Source organism: Anguilla rostrata, chromosome 16 (assembly GCF_018555375.3).
Source record: "Anguilla rostrata isolate EN2019 chromosome 16, ASM1855537v3, whole genome shotgun sequence".
Taxonomy (NCBI): Eukaryota; Metazoa; Chordata; class Actinopteri; order Anguilliformes; family Anguillidae; genus Anguilla; species Anguilla rostrata.
The window spans coordinates 35121669-35136303 of NC_057948.1; the positions used below are offsets into that span (position 1 = coordinate 35121669).

The 14635-nt window shown below is 48.1% G+C and overlaps 1 long non-coding RNA gene across 5 annotated transcripts in view; it reads right to left on the reverse strand.

The window, feature by feature from the left end:
• Positions 1-14635, reverse strand: part of LOC135242151 (uncharacterized) — a 56119-nt gene that overhangs the window by 20755 nt on the left and 20729 nt on the right. The window lies entirely within an intron of this gene.

The following is a 14635-nucleotide window of genomic DNA, read 5'->3' on the forward strand; positions in this document are numbered from 1 at the left end:
CAGTTAGTTCCTCAGGTAGGCCTGCAGGTGACATCTCACTCTTAACCGCCCAGGTCTGCAGTCTTGCACTGTGCCCTCGTAGTGAGAAGATGTGCATTCTGGGATTGAGGGGGTACCGTGACATTCCAATCCCACTGGAGGACCAAAGCAGTCTGATGCTGTGTAGCGTGCCGTAACCTCGCCCCCGCCCCCCCCGCCCCGCCCCCCAGGACGTTTTCAGTAGTATGACGAGGCAGAGGCAGGTGCCCATTAATCTGCCCTGTAACAGGAGCCCGGACTGCTTTGGGAAAGCTGGTGAGGCATTATTCATTAGTCACGCAGCAAAATGCCACACTAATCTCCCCTGGTCTTAATTACAGCTCCCAGACGAGAGAGATTAGGTTTGTCACTGCTACCACCTTTCGCCTACACAGGTGAGACATCTGATCACCTTTTGCCTCTCAGGGGTGGTACTCTGTGTCCTTCGATCTGAGGTAAAGTCAAACAAAAAGCATCTCTCACACAGTGTTCTTAGACCAGCGAAAGAACAGAACCAAAAACAGTTTTGGAATTCCAGCAAGAGGGTGTCAACCTGCTTCTTGGCCATTTTCACACCGGTCACATTTGAATAACTTCCAAAGTTATTCTGAGTTAAACAAACCGCGTGCACCCGGAGGCATCTTAAAGCTCGAAGCCACCGGTCCCAAGTCTTAACGTGCCACAGGGCCAGGAGGTATGGCAGTGGAACACGGAACAGCGTTCAGGTGACATTTACACAATCTTCTGAGCACCGTATCGGCCAATGAAGAATCCAGGTGTCAGAAGGCAGACTTCTGTGATGACATGGGGACTATGGAAACAAGAGGTGGGGGGCCTCAGAATGGTGAATGGTCAGGCCTTAAGCCCCTTTAGCAGGTGGGTTTTCATCCAGTGACCCCCCCCCCCCCCCCAGCCAGGGGCGAAACCCCCCCCAGGCCCTGTGGCAGCACCCTGCTACACATTCTTATGAGGTTGGAAATTTGCATTGTAGCTGCAGGCCTAAGTTGTGAACGTAGTAATGATTCAGCAGTGCTGTAAAATGTGAAATACTCTGAAAGATCCCTGAGAATCTTCCATTTCATGCATTACCAGCCAGAACATACAGCATTTTAATTCTGAATATTGAAAATGGAAGTTTCTTAAAAACAGTCAGTAAACTGCATTATTTAGTCCTGTACTTTTTTTTACTGGACTCTAAAGGGTTAAAGTATTTCAGATAAAGTGTGTGAAGGTGAATGAAGGTCGGTCGGCTCTGGGAGTTTGATGACTCACGCTTTGGGTGTGTACTGAACGGCAGCCACAGTAGGAGCTGGGTTCAGTGTGTGTAAGGTGGTGGGGTATCTGGTTAGTCCAGGGTGTGCCCAACCAGTGCAAAGTCACCCTGGGGAAAGGCGGGGGGGGCATTTACAACACTTAGCCTGTTCAGCAAACCGTGTTACATTCGTTTTCTGTTGCTTTTGTTGCGTTAATCCCAATTTCCTCCTTTCTGTCCCTTTTTTTTGTGTTTGTTTTACATTTCTTCCTGATCGTTTTTGTGTTTTGTTGCATTTACTTTTTTGTTTATATTGGGAGTTGTTTTTTCTTTTTACAAAATTATGGTTTGTATTATTTTTTTCCCCACAACACACATTAATAGCACTATGCCAATAAAGTTTATGATGAGTGTAGTTATTTAAGAACTGCTGTGAAATGCCTTCCCTCCTACGCCTAGCCTATCTTAGTGTGGCCTGCCAAGCCATCTCCATACAGACTGTGGGAGCGAGGGGGGGGGGGGGGAGTTTTCGGACTGTGGGTTCACTGAAGAGCTGCCAGCCAGCTCCCACAGTCCTCCTCACTCAACAACGTCCTTTTGCATTTACATCTCCTGGATCCGGCATCTCGGAAGTGATTATCCGAGGGGGGGGGGGGGGGGGTAGAATGGAGTATTATTCGGAGCTCAAACCCACTGAAGCCGGATCAGTCTGCCCTGAAAGGACTGGAAGGATGCAGAAGCCTTTCCCCCTGCGGAAATCCAGAGTGAACAAGGGTGTCTCTCTCACACGCACGCACGCACGCACGCACACACACACACACACACACGCACGCGCACACACACGCGCACGCACGCACGCACACACCAACGACAAGCATACAAATGCACATGTGCACACAGGCACACGCCTACACACACTGTTAATTATTAATCAGATGAAAGTTAATTAAATGCCCTGTTTGTCTTCACTGCAGAAATGAAAAGCACTGGCCTCACTTTCAGCTCCTGAAGGGTCTCAGTAGGGGCCCTCTTTATAGTCTGATACTGACCTGATCCGAAGGCTGAAGTGTTTGTATATTTATAATTAACCAAGAGAAAAAAGGGGCACATTATCTTCCCTGTCTCTGCATCAGTTCACTCTGTACCGGTGTCTGTATATAATTATTTTACTTTTACAAGATGCCTATGGAGAAATCTGTAACCTGGTCACATCAGCCAGGGAACAGAGACAATGCTGCAGGGTTTTCTGGCTCCCCATTGGACATCACGGTTGTCCTGACAACGAGTGACCTCAGCGGAGCCTCCTCAGTAAGTGGACACAAGGCTGCGATTGGCTCACGCTGGTCTGGGGCAGCTGAAGGGTGGAAGGGTTTATGTGTTTTTAAACTCTGCAGCTCTCCAACACCAGGGCTGCGGAGCCCAGTTTGAAGCGGTAGTTCACAGAAAAACCCTTTCAACGATTATACACCTCCCCTACAGAGAGCCAGATATGGCCCTCGTGCTGCAGTAAACTCACTGTAGTCCAGACAACAGGGTTATTACCGTACACCGTAGAGTGATAACAGCATTGAATACACTGCTTTTCAGCTCAACAAACACTGAACCCTGAGCATCTACAATGGGTTTATTACTTGCAACAAACCCTAAATCCAGAAACTCGTTTGCTGCTTAAAGCTCTACATGCTTTCCCGTGCACCTAGTAAGGTAAGCCGTACATTTCTGTACTGACTATACTAGCGGTTGTCATGGCGATGACTGGACATCAAACTCTGCTCTTTCCCAGGGCCTCTCTGTGCAATTTTGAAGCCACTCCGGAGAGGAGCGTTGGCTGAACGGTGTGATGCACCGCGTTGTGAAAGCCTCACCTCCCTGACCTGCGCCACGCTGTCGCACAGTCACGCGGTGTGGCACCGCCGCGATTTCGCCGGCCTGTCGGGGAACTGGCGTCCCGCCCGGCGCACTGAGTCAGGGGTTTCTGCGGCAGGAACGCCGCTGCCCCGGACCGGGCTGGTCTTTCAGCCCTCTGAGCAGATGATTCATACCTGAAGGTCCTCCCAACCGCTGCAGGACATGAGAAAGGACAGGGCAGGCGGGAGGATTGTGTGTGTGTGAGAGAGAGAGAGAGAGAGAGAGAGGTGTGTGCACGTGTGTGTGTGTGAGTGAGCGAGAGTGTGCGCATGTATGACTGTCTGTGAGAGAGAGAAAGTGTGTGTGTGTGTGTGTGTGTGTGAGTGAGCGAGAGTGTGTGTGTGAGAGAGAGAGGTGTGTGCACGTGTGTGTGCGCGAGTGAGTGAGAGTGTGCGCATGTATGACTGTGTGTGTGTGAGAGAGAGAGAAAGTGTGTGTGTGTAAGAGTAAATATATGTAAACCCCTGCCAGGGTGGCTGTCACAAGGGCTGTGTAAAAAAGGCAGCTCAGAAGTGGTGCTTTGGCAGAGGCTGGAGTTAAAATCCTGGCCATGTTTCCGGAAGGTTCAGTGAGCTAATAAGAGGCACGGTTCCCTTTTACAGCTGCATGTGAATTTACAACGACACCCCCGACTCGCCCTGCCCCCACCCCCCGACTCCCCACCACATCGTCTGTGAGAAATGATGCCCAATACATGAAGGGCTCATTCTAAGGGGGAAAACCTGTGTAAACATCCTGGACTATGCTGTGCCAGGGTGGAGATTCACAGATCATCAGGCCAGAGAGGGTGAGTTTCTAATGAGTCACCTGTTACCTTGACAACTGAGCAGGTGTCCTAAAGTTGTGCACTACCATAGAAGGTTTCTTTTTGACATCAAAAAGTTTCTGATTTGATTGATCTTACGGAGTAAGATTAATTTATCTTTGGGAGATTTCAGACCGAACAGACTTATTTTACTGAAACAGCGTGGGCTACATTTGTCCGTGAGCCATTCAAAGCTGACCCCAGAGCCTCAAACGATCCACAGCCTTAAAATGATCTCGCAGAGAGACGCGCTCACACTGACCCTGATTCCCTATCGCCAAGGCAACAGATGTGGGGCCAGACCACCGGAGTGAGGAGAGGATGTTTATGCAAGGTCAGCTGGAGGCGTTCACTAACGTCAGTTTGACCCCTGGGAAGCTGCTCAGGGCTGCTTGCAGTGATAATGCTCCACTTTACCGTCTGAAAGCGTCATTGACACAAAGAACCACATGTTCTCCTCAGGGAAAAATCACCTTGAGAAAGAAAAGGAAGTGTATCTTTCCCCTCCCTCCCCAATTTGAGTATCGCTATGGGAACACTTTGTAATGATGATAACTGACTCCACAAACCCAGTGGGCATGATAGCACTGCATGTCTGAAAGAGTTACATTCGCTCATCCTGCCAGATTTGTTGGCTGAGTGCAGCAGTTCATTCATTATTCAACTTTGGGGTGTGGCCATCTTGTCAACTGGCAGCCAGTAGGCAGATTCATCTCTTTTCATCCAGAACTGATGCTTCAACTTTCAGCAAAGATGTCAGTCTTAACATTTTAAACAGTTTATCTGTGATGCATGGTTATCAGACAAGAGATATGCAACCATGACTGTGGAGGAGGAAGCTTACATTCCAAAAGCAAAAGAAGGTTCTTATCTCGGCACACAAGCAATTCCACACGTTATTTTCATACTTGCAAGCGATGCAAAATATGCAGGTTTAAACGAGTCCCAGAAGCCAGATAAATGTCATCACCTCATGACCAGGGTGGTTTTTCCCCCACTGGAATCCAGTGAAATGGAACCGTATTCTTATGCCAACAACAGGATCCAAACGATAAGAATGACTATTGTTTTGTTTGATTTTAAAACCAAAAGGACAAGGTTCTCAAATGAGAGAGCGATATGATTATCATGTTTGAGCATGAAAAAACCTCTACTGTTATAGATAAATCCTCTGAACATACAAGTGCCCCAGAAAAGCTAAATCTAGTTCCAGGTCTACAATTAAAATAAATATTTCAGCATTATGTACACCCTGATTTAGCAGCAGGTTGTACAGTACATGAACAGGGCATTATCTGAGAGATCTGTCAGGTAGGTAAGACTTGCAGTGCAATGACGTAATGCGTCTTGAGTAATACGGACTGGTGGGGTAACATGCTGGCAACTTGTGTCTAGAACCCTGAGGTGTCCTGTGTTCCAGGCAGCTGATTGGCTGAAACATAAGGCTCTGTATTCTTCACCTGCACTTTCTCATTACAGGAGGCAGGTGTGGGACAGGTGAGGCCGAACTGCCAGGTTAATGGCCAAATGCGTTAAGCCTTTGTCATCACCACCCTCTTGCTAAACCTCAGCTTTCTATTCTTATTGAGAATCGTTTGAGTTTTGTTCCCACGGTCACCCGTGCCAGGCTGACATAGCTGAGGCTTATCTGGACAATGAGTGGAATGGCCTCTGCAGAGCATCACAAGGGAGATCTGCATGGGGAATGCAGTGTGTGTGTGTGTGAGTGTCTCTGCATATATGCAAACGTGTGTGTGTGTGTGTGTGTGTGTTTGTGAGTGTGTGTGAGTGTCTCTGCATGTGTGCAATCCTGTGTGTGTGTGTCTGCATATGTACAAACCTGTGTGTGTGTGTGTGTCTGCATATGTGCAAACCTGTGTGTGTGTGAGTGTCTCTGCATATGTGCAAACGTGTGTGTGTGTGTGTTTGTGAGTGTGTGTGTGAGTGTCTCTGCATGTGTGCAATCCTGTGTGTGTGTGTGTCTGCATATGTACAAACCTGTGTGTGTGTGTGTCTGTATATGCATGTGTGCAAACCTGTGTGTGTGTGTGTCTGCATATGTGCAAACGTGTGTGTGTGTGTGTGTGTGTGGTTTGTGAGGTGTGCTGAGCTTTCTGCATGGTGCAAGCGTGTGTGTGTGTGGTGTCTGCATATGTGAAACGTGTGTGTGTGTGAGTGTCTCTGCATATGTGCAAACGTGGTGTGTGTGTGTGTTGTGAGTGTGTGTGAGTGTCTCTGCATGTGTGCAATCCTGTGTGTGTGTGTCTGCATATGTACAAACCTGTGTGTGTGTGTGTGTGTCTGTATATGCATGTGTGCAAATCTCTGTTTGTGTGTGTGTCTGCATATGTGCAAACTTGTGTGTGTGTGTGTGTCTGCATATGTGCAAACCTGTGTGTGTGTGTGTGTCTGCATATGTGCAACCCTGTGTGTGTGTGTGTCTGCACATGTGCAAACCTGTGTGTGTGTGTGTCTGTATATGCATGTGTGCAAATCTGTGTGTGTGTGTTTGTGTCTGCATATGTGCAAACCTGTGTGTGTGTGTGTCTGCATGTGCGCAAACCTGTGTGTGCACGTACATGCCTGTATAAATGCAAATGCGTGTGTGTGTGTGTGTGAGTGTGTGGTTTGCGTGGGTGTGTTTGTATGTGTATGTGCGCAAATGTGTGTGGGTGTGTGTGTTTGCATACGTGCAAACCTGTGTGTACATTATGGCGAGAGGCACAGATCCCTGCTATAAAGAGGGGGAATCTGGGCTCTATATTTAAACGGGTGGACAATGGGGGCCAGGGTGTGGAATGTACTGGATCAGAAAGGCTGTTGACATTCGGAATAGGATTGGGGGGGGGGGGGGGGGTGAGGTGACAGCTGCCACAGTCCCGTGTGGGACACCCCAGCCTCTCACCTCTCTTCTGTAGCACTGCCTGGTGCACCGCCTCTGGAAAACCAGGGGCAGGGGGGTCAGGCACCTTCTCTGGAAAATCAGAAGCCTTTCTTTTAACCTATGTAATATTACCTTCTCCTCAACAGGTCTGTGCTGACAGACAGGATTTACACTTTTTAGAGGATTTTGAGTCTTTATAGAATTAGTACCCAGTGGCTGTTTTTGTAAAGGCTGGCTGTACAAGGACCAATCACAGCTTCCTCCAAAAGCCATGACAAAAAAAGTGGTGCAAGAATGTTACTGTAATTTTGACCGAGGTCCCAACCCAAAAAAAAAGAATGTTGCTAATGACTAAAGGCCGAATTCCAACCTGTAATCCTGTGTGCTGCAACAAACTAAAGGAAAAAGCTCAAACAATGAAAGCAGAGACGTTCCCTTCTGAACACAGATCATGCTTATGGTTTGCAACAGATTTCAGCGTAATTTGCCAAATCTGGAGAGACATTTCATTGACATTGTTTAAAACACGAAACTCTATGAATATAGTCAGCGAGGTCATTCAGTTCACTGTGCATGACCTCTGACCTCCAGCAGCAGAAAGCAGACATAACAAGGGACTCTATAAAAGGTCAATTAAATTAAGTGTTTGAGACCTGATAAAGATAAATATACAGTACGTGTCTTATTTTGAGAATCAGGCACAATTAGCCATTATTTTTAGGGTCCCTCCCCCCTCTTTCCCAGAATGCTTTGCAACAAGGAAGTGTTCCCTAACAATGCAGGGAGCCAAAATGGAAAAAAAAAAAAATCACAAGGACGCAGTCATCAGGATCTGCCACCACGAGGAAAATCATGACAAACAGAGAAAAAGCGAGGCTCCCACTGGTCTGAGCGCTTCCATCACACGAGAAAACCGCTGAGCCACTGCAGGGTGTTCCGACCGCAGTTTAGCAGCCGCAGATTCTTCAGACAGAATGATAGATTACACAATTAGTGGAGGCAAATTCGCTGTCATTATCTGATTACTAAAACATTAACTTTTCATAAACTCTGCAGGTTCCGGAATAATGACGCAGTGCCACTGCGCGCGCACGTACACACATGCATAACCTCACACACCATCTACACACCTTACTCCTGAACTTAACCATAATTGCTACATGAGACTTCCAACCAAAAAAAAATGAAAACAATTGAGTCACTTTACATGTGAATTTCCTACTCTAAACATAATGATGTATATGCAGTTTGTTTCAAATATTAATGGTAAAAAAGATATACTTGGGAGTAGAATCAGGTAAATATGGCTTGTTGTAAGAGAATTGTGGTAAATGATGATATTAGGGTAAATCATGATAAATTAGATAAATTGGGCGAAATCACAGTAATCATGGTAAATTGTGGGATTCAAAGTGGGTAAATCATAGCAATCTTGGTAACTTCGAGTAAAGCAGGGTAAATTGTGGTAAATCAGGGTAAATTGGAATAAATCATGGTAAAAATGCTTTGTGATAATAGAACTGTGGTAAATAATGATACATTGATCTAAATAATGGAAAATGAATACTGGTAAATTACCTGTATGGGAAAAACCCTACCTCTGCATTCTTACCCTAACTGTAAACTCTTATCCCCAACTGTAACCATAACTCTGGACCTAACACACACACGCGCACACACACCAAACTTCAGTTCTCATATTGTATATTCCCATCTCCATCCACAATGTCCTGTAACATAAACATTCTGCAGTACAATCAGGGTGAGGTGACCTTAGTCAGAGAGAGAAGGCCTTGGCACTGCTCTAGATAAAGAGGGTGATTCATAAAAAGCCACTGGTAGCAAAGATCTGTGAGACGATGTTTAGCATGATTCATAATACAAATTCACAATGGTCATAGCGAAACTTATAAAACAAACGGTCACAAACGAGTCTAAAAATGCTCTTAGAACAGGATGGAGCAGTTAATTTCCTTATCGCCACGGAAACATTGTTTTCCATCATGATTCAACAGTGGCAAGAAGAGGCAGCATTTGGAGAACTGGATTGAGAAATGTTCCTTCTCTCTTTTTCTTGCCACCCCCAAAATGAAAGAGAATCATGACACACTACACCTGTAAGCTCACACTCCAATTGCAAGCTCACACACACACACTCCACTTGCAAGCTCACACACACACACACTCCACCTGCAAGCTCACACACCAGACACAGGCAGACAACAGTCAAACTGTATAGTGGCTAAATGAAAGGCCGGGCTCAATGTTGGTCCAGTCCTGGGTTCTAATGCTGCTTTCAAGCAGTGTCGACACGAGTTTCCCCACCAGGAAAACCCACACGAACACCTCACTCTGCCGGACGATCAAGTCGAGGAAATCCGGTGCAGCGTGAATCGGCCGAATTGCGACACATTCACTCACGCCTACGCGGGGGAACCAAACGCACAAACTAAGAAATCTGATACAATAAAGCCATGATTAAAGTGCAGCCTCAAATTTAACACACACAGACATTCTTTGATAACTAATAGTTCTGCAGCATTTAACTCCCTGTGGTATTTGTAGGACGGAGTGTAGCACAGTGGGTAAGGAACTGGGCTTGTAACCAAAAGGGTGCAGGTTCGATTCCCGGGTAGGACACTGCCGTTGTACCCTTGAGCAAGGTACTTAACCGAAATTGCTTCAGCATATATCCAGCTGTATAAATGGATACAATGTAAAAATGCTATGTAAGAAAGTTGTGTAAGTCGCTCTGGATAAGAGCGTCTGCTAAATGCCTGTAATGTAAAATGTAATGTATTTGCGCATTCTTAACCCCCTTGAAATAGCCAGATTGCTTGCTATGATCTACTCGTCGATCGCCAGCCTAGAAGGTAAACAGCGCGACAGGAACTGATGCCCTGCCACACACAAGGCACACAATGAATCACCTCCAACTTTCTTTCAATTCGCCGACCGTAAAGCATGTCAATGCAAACAAGCGGGCATCCTTGACCCAGAGAAAACTATAACCCAACATCACTTTAAAGCAGGATAAGACCTTACTGTACATAGCCCCACCCCTCACACAGCCCCACCCTGAAGGCACACGTCTCCCCCCTCCGCCCACAGCCCAAAGTCACCGCTCGGAAACGCAGCCTTTAGGGCCTCGTTCCCCTGACGACAGAGAACACGCCCTCCCGTGGCCCAGGGGCAGAGGGGCCGTCCTTCTAAACAAAGACGGGCACCAGAACCCACGGGTCCGTGGTCCGTCATTTCATACACACATGCAATCACACACACACACGCATGCAAACACACAATCACAAGCACAAACACACAACACACTCACAACCGTGTGTACACATGCACGCATTGACATAAACATGCAGACATCCGCAAAAAAAACACATGCATACAATACGAGCGGACTTATACTGGGACTCACTGGCAGAAAAATTGAGATACGTGGCCCCTAGAAAACTTGCCCCGTTGCCCATTGAGCAGGCACAAGCTGGAGCCAAAATGGTTGACCCAGCACAGCAGGATTGCCCTCCCATTGCATCACCCGTAACCAGAGCTGCAGCACACACACCTCATTCTGAAACACTAGCATCTGTTCAGACAGACGATTCCAAAGACGTTCTGCTGTACAAGGGCAATGAGCTCAATGATGCTGCCATTCGCTTCTGCTTGTGTGTAAATGGTAAATGGACTGCATTTATATAGCGCTTTTATCCAAAGTGCTTTACAATTGATGCCTCTCATTCGCCAGAGCAGTTAGGGGTTAGGTGTCTTGCTCAAGGACACTTCAACATGCCCAGGGCGGGGTTTGAACCGGCAACCCTCCGACTGCCAGACAATCGGTCTTACCTCCTGAGCTATGTCGCCCCTGTAGTTGGCACTGTGTAGTTGGCACTGTCAAGTTCAGTGTGTGTGTGTAAGGTCCTGTAATTTCCTGAAGGGGAGACTGATTTGTGAGGTCCAGTAATGCTCCATAGTTTTAAGTGTGTGTGTGTGTGTGTGTGTGTAAGGTCCAGTAATGTCCTGGAGGGGAGACTGATTTGTGAGGTCCTGGAGTGTGTGTGTGTGTGTGTGTGCACACGCGTGTAATATCTGAGTCCAGAGGGGAACCCTCTGAGAGGCCGCAGAAGAGTCCAGCGCCACAGAGAGCATGAAGTGGGTGTTGGGTTGGGACTTCCACCGGGGCCTGTGTGTGTATGTGTGTGAGAGAGAGAGAGACATGGGCCCATCGAAGCACCATGAACGTGTCAGACAGGCTGGCGTCAGGGAATGACTACCCCTCAAACTCAGCTGCCCACACGCACACACACGCACACGCACACACACACACTTCCTGTCTTGGCCCCAGCACTGAGGCGGGGCTGCTGCATCAGTAAACAAGGACTGCTTATGCACAGCACATCGAGCGGGAAACAAGCTCAAGAGTGTTTTGCCGTAAACAAGTGGACTTAGGAGGATAAGAGTTAAGAGTTACGCACAGTCTGTGTTCCCGGAGAGGCTGGATAAGAGCCGGGCTCACAGCCTCCGTCAGCTCCTCTCACTGCCTCCGTCAGCTCCTCTCACTGCCTCCGTCAGCTCCTCTCACTGCCTCCGTCAGCTCCTCTCACAGTGAAGTCAGCTCCTCTCGCTGTGACGTCAGCTCCTCTCGCTGTGAAGTCAGCTCCTCTCATTGTGACGTCAGCTCCTCTCACAGCCTCCGTCAACTTCTCTCGCTGTGACGACAGCTGCCTTCGCTGTGATTTCAGCTCTGCTCATGCTGACGTCGTCATCTCTCGCTGTGAAGTCAGCTCCTCTCACAGCCTCCGTCAGCTCCTCTCACAGTGATGTAACTCCACTTGCTGTGATGTCACTTCCTCTCACTGTGACGTCAGCTCCTCTCATGCTGAAGTCCGCTCCGCTCGCGGGACCGTCGCAGACAGTAGGGGAGTCGGGGGGGCGGGGCCGTGGGTCCGTGGCAGAGAGCAGGGGGAGTCGGGGGGGGCGGGGCCGTGGGGCCGTCGCAGAGAGCAGGGGGGGCGGGGCCGTCGCAGAGAGCAGGGGGGGGGCGGGGGAGGCGGTGCAGCGGAACTCTAATGAAAACCCGCCGGCCGCCCCTGGCAGGCGTGACTCAGCCGAACGGACCGCCAGACTCGGGGAAGGAGCCGGCGGCTCGCGGACATCACCCGGCACTCCTCATCTTCCTCCGCAAACATACGGAGTCATCCTCATCTCCCCCCCGCAGGCCCACGCCTCCAGATGCTTCCGTCTGTCACCGTCAGTGCTTCCCTCGGTGTACGAGGTCGCCGGTGTTTAGTCTGTCCTTCAGTGTTGTTAATAACACTTAAATAAGTCCTGGAGCTCATACTCTGCTCAGTTATCTAAAGACCCAGTAACAAGCTGCATTTAGCATTCATAAGTGTTTCATAAATACAACAAAGGGGTTTTTTGGAAGGAGCATTCGTCATAAACTCCATTTCCCAGAAATCTCATTTTCCCACCAGTGGGCAATGACCTGCAGCTGACCAGCATACAAAGGGGTTGTCGACTGCAGGTCATGCTATTGACCAATCAGTTACCATAAATGACACTGTTAAGATCTGCTCCAAGTACCAGATGTACTGTATGCTGTAACACTCAAACAGGATAGCATCTAAAACAGCTCTGGTGAATAGATGTTTGGCGAGTGTTAGCCCTGGAGTCTTCCTTAATTTTCAGACCGCACCCACACCTACAGTGGAATTTGATTGTCGGTGCTTCAGACAGAAGCCCTGGCTATTTATAAATGTTCCATTCTGTTTGCAGCAGTCGGTTACCTTGCGTGAGCTGCATGCGTCTCAAACACAGGAGTGTGCGTGTGAGTGTGAGAGTGTGCGTGTGAGTGTGAGTGTGCAGGCTACATCTCTGAGCCTGTGAGCATGGTCCAACCACGGTCGAGGGTTCGGACAGGGTGAGGGTTCAGAGGCATTTAGAGGCAGTTCTGAGAGCGCGTCGAGGGTTGGGACAGGGTGAGGGTTCAGAGGCATTTAGAGGCAGTTCTGAGAGCACGGCGAGGGTTGGGACAGGGTGAGGGCTCAGAGGCAGTTCTGAGAGCACGGCGAGGGTTGGGACAGGGTGAGGGTTCAGAGGCAGTTCTGAGAGCACGGTGAGGGTTGGGACAGGGTGAGGGCTCAGAGGCAGTTCTGAGAACACGGTCAAGCCTTCGCGGCGACGCCACCCGAGCACGACGAGCACCAGCGAGTTAAACTGCAAACCAGAAACGAGCTTCAGACACGAACCGGAGCGCGGAGAAGGGCTGACGTCACCCACAGGGCCGCCAAGAAAGCCAGAGCGAACGTGCCGCGCTGAGGGTCCGCAGTCAGGACGGAAACAGCCAGGCTCGGTAACCGGTGACCTTCAGTGGTGCTGCAGTCGCGTGACCAGCGGTATGTACTCGCGCTCTTAGAAGAGCCTCGGGGTGGTTCAGGGTTTCAGCCTCCTCAAGCTTTCAATCGACCAATCGAAAACGAACGCCTCTCACCTGGATTTTTTCTGTCCGTCACCTGGTCACCTGATTGTCAGGTGAAGACAAAGAGCAGCAGACCATGAGGCTCTCCAAGGGCCAAAAGGTGAACACCCAGAGTGACTGAAAGTTCACTCGCTTCTGCAGGTGAATTCCAAGGCTGGAGGCCTAGTTGCCGGACACCAACTGTCACTTTTGTTCAGATATTTTGCTTGACTGCACACATTCATTTGCTTAGTGTGCAAACCTCAATCTCCAAGCGATCATCATACCCTACAGGCCTCTCAGTTCTGCAGCCTCTCTCTTCTCCCGCCTTCCTTGGATACATTTAACTTATATATTGTAATATAATGCAAGTCACTCTAAATAAAAGTGCCAGCTAAGTGACTGTAATGTCATATAATGAACCTATGAAATTAAAAATATTGAATAAATGTACAAACTCGGACATCTGAATCCAGCATTTATGATGCTCCCCCTTTTCTACAGTTGGGGTAGTTTTAAGTTCCTTCTAACACCTGATTTAAAGATAACCATACTCATCTGAACATGCACATAGATCAACTGAACAAACTCCCTGTTCCTCTACAAACCACTCTGTCCCTGCCCATTTTCCGCCGTGGTCTGAAGATGCACCTCTTCAGACTGTACCTGGATTAGCTGTCACTATTCTGCAGGGCATTCCCAATCTAGGATCTCTCTTATCACTTGTATTCTCCCATCTTGTTCCTCAAGCAGTTTCATGTTACACTTGTATCTCCATCCAGCACTTATGTTCCACTTGTATTGTTATCTTGATTTTGTAACTTGTCGTCATGCCTCATTCTAGACTGACTTATCAATTTAAACAAAACATTTTAATTAAACAATTTTCTGACCTAGCCAATGCTAACTGTGTGAACTGGACTTGCTGTTCATGGCTGTGGATAACTAGTATAATGAGTATCGTATCTTATCAGACCTGTGTTTCGTAGTTGTTCCAACAACCTTCAGTATACACTTATTTGTACGTTGCTCTGGATGAAAGCGTCCGCCAAATAAACGTAATGTAATGTATAGGGAATCACCAATAGGTGGCAGTGTTTTAAAATCTGAAGCAAGTCTCAGCAAATTTATGGGAGACATGCCCGTACAAGTCTCGTTCACTTGTCCCAGTTACGTGCTAGGAGGACTCTTGCAATGAATTGTGTAAATGGTAAATGGTAAATGTGTAATAAAACTAACATTCAATTATTCTGTCTCCCATAAAGCAGAATTAATAGTGGATATCTCATGAAAGGTCAGGTT